Here is an 8,789-nt window from a genome sequence, read left to right on the forward strand (position 1 = left end):
AGTCCACTTTTATTACTTTTCAGGCAGGGAATTCCAAACATGTACTGTACAGTATTTCCCTCACTGTGAAGACCCCTTTTCGCCTCTGTGCGAAATCGCCTCTACTTCAACAAGAGTTACTGTGCACGTGTCCTCTGTGTCCATCTTATCAAAAACCGTTCCTGTGTATTGTCCCCTTACTGTATACAGTATATTTGTAAAGGTTAATCATGTCCCCTCTTAATCTCCTCTTTTCCAATGTAAACATGCCTAGCCTGCCTTTCCTTGTATTCCATCTTCTCAATCCACTTCATCACTTTGGTCGCCCGCCTCTAAACCTTTTGTAGTTCCACGATATCCATTTTGTATTATGGTGCCCAAAATTGTGCATCCGACCCACCCTCCACTAGCCTAACCCTCCAATCATACTCTGAATCCACACTCTGCATTCTGAATGTCGGGATCCAGACAGCAGGTCTTTTAAATACAGTACTGTATGTCCCCTACCGCTGGACAGTCATTCTGCTCCTACTGTATTATGAATATATCTCTGCCTCCTGTAGCACTGTACTACTGTGCAATTTTGTAGTAACTGTACTCTACTGTATTTTGTTTATAATATTTTTTTATTTTCAACTCAGTAATTATTGACAGTGAGGATGAAAAACCCTCTCCCCAACTTGGTAAGTAAACTGCAGTATTGTACTGTACTGTACATTGTGTTAAACCAATGGGTTGGGTTTGCGTGACCAGCAGTCAGGATTCTAGCGGTCAGGTGACCGACAGTGGCATCCTGATTGCAGCAATCCCAACAGGGTGAGGTACGGTATCCTAACCCTCCTCCACTACCCCCTGATTCTGGCCTCGACATTCTCGTCTCTGTGTGCGAAATTTACTCTCCTCCTCCAATTCCTGACTGAATTTTTGCTTTACTGTATTCAACACAGAATACAAAAGTATATTTCATGGATTTTTTGCTTTCACAGGCCCTACACTGTCACAGGCGGTGGCGGAGGAGGAGGACCAGGACTCTACCTCTATGTCCATCACCTCACTGCACCCATTAAGTAAGTCCAGTCCGGTACATCGTGCCTCTGTAGAGCCAGTTTGAGCAAGGAGAGATTGATTGCTTCTTTTTTTGGTGGGGGCCCAAACCAACCAGTCATTTCAGCCACAGTCGTGTGGCAGACCCTGTTTATATAACATAAGGGTGGTTGGGAGGGCCCAATCACAATTCCATCTTGCACCTCTTTTTTTATTTATTTTTTTATTTATTTATCTTTGCATCATGTGATGTTTGGGGAAAATTGTTATAAGGTTTGATGTAAAAAAAAGGTTAAAAAAAAGAGGCAGATTAGATGGGCAAAGTGGTTCTTACAGTATTTGTCATCAAATTCTATGTTTCTGTATGCAGACCCTCCAACATGACCCGCCGCACTGCTCTGTTTCTAGACTTCCCTCTTAATTTATGATTTCCATCACCTGTGTTGAACTAGTTATATGATAAGAAAGCTGTTTCTTCACAGGTGATGGCAATAATAAATTAAGAGGGAAGTCCAGAACCAGAGCATTTTGTACCATGTTGGAGGGTATGTGTATTTCCTGGAATTAACCTTTTTTTTTTTTCACATTAATGTTTTTTTTCACAGGCCCTACACTGGAACAGGCCACGGAGGAGGAGGAGGAGGATGATGATGATGCTGCTGCATTTAGTGGTAAGAATTATTACTGACATTGATCTGATGCCATCAGAGTAGCACTTTTCATCAGATTTTTCTGGCAAATGCGTAGAAATCGGATGAAAATTGTTTTTGTTTGAACTGGTGATATTGCCCATACAGTAGCAACCGATCACATCCCACATTAACATTTACAGTATCTAGTTACACTTACAGACGATAATACAGTACAGTAGGTAATATTTGATTGGTTGCTACTGTATGGACAACATCCTGTTCTAAAAAAAACACCCATCTTACTCAATTTCTCTCTCTCTCTCTCTCTCACCCCTTGTCACTGTCTCTCCATTCATCTCTCTAGATACTGTCAGTGATGAATTTCCCATTAGGCACGAGAGGCACGTACTGTACCTAGTGGCGGCATCTGTTTGGGGGCCTCAGTTGGATGCTTACAGTATGCTAATACTGTCATCCCAAAAATTACCACTACAGTAACTGCTAAATATTTTAAGTGTACTGTACAATATGCACATACAGTACTGTACAGTATACATAATTCAAAAGAAAAAAGAGTTGCTACTGTACCTTATTCTAGTCATAATCACCGGCATACGGGTCACTCACAAATTTTCTGATGGTCTCGGTGGGGTCCCTTGGAATCACCATGCCTGTCACAAGCATACCTTTTTTTACCCACCTGACACTGGGCCTGGACACTAGTGTACTATTACTATACTTTTTACTGTATACTGTATCTTATAATATTCTTCTCTTTTACCCACAGACGACGAGCCAGAATACATTTTTGGTAAATACAGTATACTGTACAGTAGCAATAGTTGGTACTGTAATTACAGTATTTTTTTTTCTCCAACATTATTTTAAGTCAAACTGATATGACTAACTGTACTGTATTATCTTTTTACAGTCCGTCGCCAACCAGTGGAGGAGACACCTGGTAATAAAATAGAAATACATAATGCACTGTACTGTATTCTAACTTACTGTAACATGTATAACACTGAGCTGATCATCTTCACACCCTCTGACATAACCTTACAGTACAAACTGTACTTTCTCTCCTTTTTCACCCTCTTCACTCCACAAATGCATGCTGCGTTTCCTGACTACTGATATAATAGTGTGTAGAGCGTAGCGAGGCACCGTGCCCACCGCGTGGCGAGCGAAGCAAGCATGCAAGGGGCTGCTTTCCGCTCGCCGCCCCTGTCGGGATTGTGTGGTCGGGATTCCGGCGTCTGTATTTTGACTGCCGGGATCCCGTCCAGCGGGATTACGTACTGATCTCCAGTCTGAGCCTGCCCTAGGCATAGGCATACTTGCCAAATGCCCAGGGGCACAAGCAGCTTCTGCTGATTAATATGATATGCAGCATGCCTACAGTATATTCTGTGCATACAAAATGCATTACTAATGTGCAGCATTATGTGTATACAGTACTTTGTTGTGTAACATATACTGTAGCAAGGGCACTACTGTGTGGTCTAATGTGAACAAAGAGCAATATGATGTGATGCAATGTGAATAAGTGGGAATACTTTGAGGAGTAATGTGGTACTATCATATGATGTAACGAGAAAAAGAGACACTATTGCATGATATGTTGTGAATAAAGTTGCAGTACTGTGTGGCGTCATTTCAGATTGGGGAATTACTGTGTGGCCTTGCCCCTTCCCAGCAAGAACATGCACCGTTTTGGGATGCACACCGAATGTGCACACTGTTGCTATTTTAAACATACAGTACAGTAAGTTGGAGGAGCACCAAAATGACGACTGCTATGGTTGAGGGGTGATGGTGCTGGGAAAGGGGTACAGGCTCAGAGGCGGAAATAGCATCTGTGCAAGGGGGCAGCATCCAAAAACTTGACTAGGGAATCATATTATTTATGGCTGGCTCTGAGTACAGTCCACTATTATGGATAGTACTCCCTACAACACCACCTACAGTACTGTAACCCTCTTTTTTCTGAAGCGGTCATGAAATGTCATGACTGCTAATACATACAGTAAATGTCTACAGTATTTGTACTGTGGTGTTTAATTCCTTTGACAATTTGTTTATGACCTATTGAAGCTAAACTCTTGTACAGTACTTTATATTTTGAATACCAGCAATACAGTATAATACTGTACCTACAGTATACAGTAATAATTGTTTACTATTTGAATGTGACTAAATGTTTTTTTTTCTCCAATATAGTGCCAATTATTTATGGGGGCCCCAGACAGGGGCAAGATAGGTGGGCTGGCCCAGAAGCGGGCAGGCAGCAGCCCACTTATACAAGAGGTAAACTAAAGCAATGTTTAAATTACCTCGACAGCATACAGTAGTGTTTGATTTACTGTACTGACAATACAGTACTGTACATTGTAAATAACAATATTGTCTAATATAGAGTAAAGTACTGTATTGCCATTACTACACTGTAAAGTATTCAGTATTTGTTTTGTAATACTGTCCTTTTTTTCCCACAGAACAGTTGCAGCGTGCCATCCAGCTCCAGCGGGTGGTGGTCCACCTCCTAGTGGACCACTATTTTAATATTTTATTAAGTTTAATTTAATTTTATTTAATAAAAATTTTTGTTCTTGTACTCCATTGTATAGTATCTTTTTCTACTGTATAAGATAGGCATACTGTACACCATACAATTATCTGGCAGATAATCTGCAAGATCTGGCTGTTTGTAATGAAATTCTCTCCTAATTTAGCTGTGGTGTACAGTACCTCCTGAGTGTGCTGGGGTGCTTTCTGGCCAGTTTGGGGTGATTTGGAGCAAGTTTGGTCGGCCATCTGGCCGACATGTGCTGTCGACTGTTTGGCAAACATGTGTTTTCACTCCAGCATGTGTGTGTCAGGCATTTTGTGTGTGTCAGGCATTTTGTGTGTGTCAGGCATTTTGTGTGTGTCAGGCATTTTGTGTGTGTCAGCCATTTTATGTGTGTCAGCCATTGCTGTGTGGTTCCACAAATGTTAGCGTGTCAAAGTGCTGACCACTGACACCACTATTTCACTTTGTACCGCATGCCTTTTGTGGAACCACACAGCCCAGCATGACTTATTGCTGGGCTGTGTGGTTCCACAAATTTTCTTGGAAAACAAATGAACATGAGTGTCTTTACTTTAATACTTTTTTTTTTTTTTCCCCCACAGATATCTATATACACAAGAAAAGAATGTAACGAAGAACAAACTACTTTTTTGTTTTAATTAACTTTCAAACTTTATTTAAAAAAAACCACCTTTTTTTTCTTCAATAAACTTTTAAAAATAGAAGTTTCCTGTGGTTTTTATTAAAATATGAAATGCAAGATGCCTAACCAAGTTGTTTTACATACAGTATACCACTCTTAATTGAATTCCCATCATACAGTAGTACTAATTTATACAGTACAGGAAGTTGGGAATACAAACATTGGAAACCACGTCATGTTTATTTTAAGAAACACTTTATTTACGGACAAAATCATTTGGAACATGTAACATCACACATACTGTACTGTATTGTAATAAAGCCAACATCACACATACTGTACGGTACTTTAATCAAAAGGTAACAGCACAAATACAGTAACAATATCAACTTTAACATTTTTATAATTTATTTTTTTGTGGTGGTGGTGCGGGGTAATGGTTTTTGTACTTTATTTTTAGGTTTTGCTTTTTTGAATTATTTTTCGTTTTTGTCTTTTGCTTTTTAACACTGTCGCATATGGACACCAGAATAGAGGACTGACAACAGCAGCCCCTGGATGGAAACGCAGCCCAAGGCCCCAGATGGACACAGCACAATGGACTCGGCTGCTACTGGATAGATACAGCAGCGCCCAAAAAATCAACAGGAATAAAAGGGGCAACTTGTAACAGGCCCTTACATTACCAGGAATGTGGTGAGCCAAGTTCATGCACTCCCCTTTGAGTAACCGAGCTGCTCCAAGTGGATTCAGCACAGTGCATGCAGCCCCAGAAAATGTACAGGTCATACAGGTACATTGACACAATTTTTTAGCTTCAGCTGTGTGAAGCTGATGTGCTGAAGCTAGGAGGTAGGTAATGATCTGGTTTCATCATAGTCGAGCTTCCAAGTCATTTTCCTCTTCGTTCTCAGCACAGAGTTTATGGTATCCCTTATCTTCCTCTTTTCTGGATCACCAATCCTCACGCGGCGTTCACACCTAGCCATGATGTCATGTACCAGATTTTTGGGCAGCGGAAGTTTGCCCTTGGAACCATCAAAGTTCACACTATTGGCCCACGTCAAGTATTTGTCGTACCGTACATGGTGCTGGAACAGAGAATATGCATATTTCTGAATATGTCCATTTGAAGCTCTGTACAGATGGTCGTCCAGGGAAGTTGAGATGACAGCCAGGGCAATATTGTTCAGAGAGCCTCCGAATGTATTGCGAAGTGGCCTGTGAGCAGGTGTGCTGGTCATCATTGGTGTTCCTGGCAACAGCACACTTGAATCCAGGCCTCTGCGGTCGTCCAGCCCTCTGCGGTCCTCCAGGCCTCCTCTGCGGTCCTCCAGGTCTCTTCTGCGGTCCTCCTGGTCTCTTCTGCGGTCCTCCTGGTCTCTTCTGCGGTCCTCCAGGCCTCCTCTGCGGTCGTCCAAGTCGCTGACTTCGTCCAGTCCGCTGCTGTGGTCCAGGCCTCTGCGGTCCTCCAGGCCTCCTCTGCGGTCCTCCAGGCCTCCTCTGCGGTCCTCCAGGCCTCCTCTGCGGTCCTCCAGGCCTCCTCTGCGGTCCTCCAGGCCTCCTCTGCGGTCCTCCAGGCCTCTTCTGCGGTCCTCCAGGCCTCCTCTGCGGTCCTCCAGGCCTCCTCTGCGGTCCTCCAGGTCTCTTCTGCGGTCCTCCAGGCCTCCTCTGCGGTCCTCCAGGCCTCCTCTGCGGTCCTCCAGGCCTCCTCTGCGGTCCTCCAGGCCTCCTCTGCGGTCCTCCATGTTTCCTCTGCGGTCCTCCAGGCCTCCTCTGCGTTCGCCCAAGTCGCTGACTTCGTCCAGTCCGCTGCTGTGGTCCAGGCCTCTGCGGTCCTCCAGGTCTCTTCTGCGGTCCTCCAGGTCTCTTCTGCGGTCCTCCAGGTCTCTTCTGCGGTCCTCCAGGTCTCTTCTGCGGTCCTCCTGGTCTCTTCTGCGGTCCTCCTGGTCTCTTCTGCGGTCCTCCAGGCCTCCTCTGCGGTCGTCCAAGTCGCTGACTTCGTCCAGTCCGCTGCTGTGGTCCAGGCCTCTGCGGTCCTCCAGGCCTCCTCTGCGGTCCTCCAGGCCTCCTCTGCGGTCCTCCAGGCCTCCTCTGCGGTCCTCCAGGCCTCCTCTGCGGTCCTCCAGGCCTCCTCTGCGGTCCTCCAGGCCTCTTCTGCGGTCCTCCAGGCCTCCTCTGCGGTCCTCCAGGCCTCCTCTGCGGTCCTCCAGGTCTCTTCTGCGGTCCTCCAGGCCTCCTCTGCGGTCCTCCAGGCCTCCTCTGCGGTCCTCCAGGCCTCCTCTGCGGTCCTCCAGGCCTCCTCTGCGGTCCTCCAGGCCTCCTCTGCGGTCCTCCATGTTTCCTCTGCGGTCCTCCAGGCCTCCTCTGCGTTCGCCCAAGTCGCTGACTTCGTCCAGTCCGCTGCTGTGGTCCAGGCCTCTGCGGTCCTCCAGGTCTCTTCTGCGGTCCTCCAGGTCTCTTCTGCGGTCCTCCAGGTCTCTTCTGCGGTCCTCCAGGCCTCCTCTGCGTTCGCCCAAGTCGCTGACTTCGTCCAGTCCGCTGCTGTGGTCCAGGCCTCTGCGGTCCTCCAGGTCTCTTCTGCGGTCCTCCAGGTCTCCTCTGCGGTCCTCCAGGCATCCTCTGCGGTCCTCCATGCCGCTGACTTCGTCCAGTCCGCTGCGGTCCTCCAGGTCTCCTCTGCGGTCGTCCAGGCCTCCTCTGCGGTCGTCCAGGCCTCCTCTGCGGTCCTCCAGGCCTCCTCTGCGGTCCTCCAGGCCTCCTCTGCGGTCGTCCATGCCGCTGACTTCGTCCAGTCCGCTGCGGTCCTCCAGGTCTCCTCTGCGGTCGTCCAGGCCTCCTCTGCGGTCGTCCAGGCCTCCTCTGCGGTCCTCCAGGCCTCCTCTGCGGTCCTCCAGGCCTCCTCTGCGGTCCTCCAGGCCTCCTCTGCGGTCCTCCAGGCCTCCTCTGCGGTCCTCCAGGCCGCTGACTTCGTCCAGTCCGCTGCGGTCCTCCAGGCCTCCTCTGCGGTCCTCCAGGCCTCCTCTGCGGTCCTCCAGGCCTCCTCTGCGGTCGTCCATGCCGCTGACTTCGTCCAGTCCGCTGCGGTCCTCCAGGCCTCCTCTGCGGTCCTCCAGGCCTCCTCTGCGGTCCTCCAGGCCTCCTCTGCGGTCCTCCAGGCCTCCTCTGCGGTCGTCCATGCCGCTGACTTCGTCCAGTCCGCTGCGGTCCTCCAGGCCTCCTCTGCGGTCCTCCAGGCCTCCTCTGCGGTCCTCCAGGCCTCCTCTGCGGTCCTCCAGGCCTCCTCTGCGGTCCTCCAGGCCTCGGTCATCCAGGCCGCTGACTTGAACCGCTTGGTGGTGTGTTGCAATGATGGTGCGGCAAACTCCAACTTGCCATTCTTCCCTCGTTTGTTCAATGACTTTCTTCATGGCTTCTACCATCTGTTCCTTTATGCCTTCTTTAAGGCCAGCCACATCGGTCTGCAGCTGATTGACCTGTCCACCAACTTCTGACTCCATATTGGTCACCTTACTGAGTAGCTCCTTTAGTAAAACAGGACAGGTACACTGGCAGTCCTGCACTTTGGTGTTCACATCTGTGAAATGCAACCTTCTTCGTGGTGAATGTGTCATGTCTTCTTGTCCAGGGGTGGCTACATGGTCCAAAAAAGAAGCTTCCTGATGCAGCGTGTTTGTCACGTCCTCTAGCACCGGTATTTCCAGATTCATTGGCTGAACACTGTGATCTGCAGGAGATGGAACAATTACATCATTTGCCACACCACATATCATCTCCAACGTATTATTCTTTGCCTTGGCATTTTTTCGTGGTTTCACCACATTTTCTTTCTGAGCCGCCTTGGCAGTTTTCTTCTTCTTTTGTGGAACTAATGCAGCAAGTTTCTGTGCCACTGATGGGTGGGTTTTGGCACTCC

General features: G+C 47.7%; 1 long non-coding RNA gene across 1 annotated transcript; it reads left to right on the forward strand.

Moving 5' to 3' along the window:
- Positions 1-590: 590 nt before the first annotated feature.
- Positions 591-2,466, forward strand: LOC134943764 (uncharacterized). The gene is made up of 4 exons (XR_010181734.1): positions 591-662; positions 966-1,046; positions 1,629-1,694; positions 2,443-2,466. It is a non-coding gene; the product is annotated as an uncharacterized LOC134943764 (long non-coding RNA).
- The last annotated feature ends 6,323 nt before the right edge of the window (positions 2,467-8,789 follow it).

The sequence above is a fragment of the Pseudophryne corroboree genome, chromosome 7 (genome assembly GCF_028390025.1).
Source record: "Pseudophryne corroboree isolate aPseCor3 chromosome 7, aPseCor3.hap2, whole genome shotgun sequence".
Classification (NCBI taxonomy): domain Eukaryota; kingdom Metazoa; phylum Chordata; class Amphibia; order Anura; family Myobatrachidae; genus Pseudophryne; species Pseudophryne corroboree.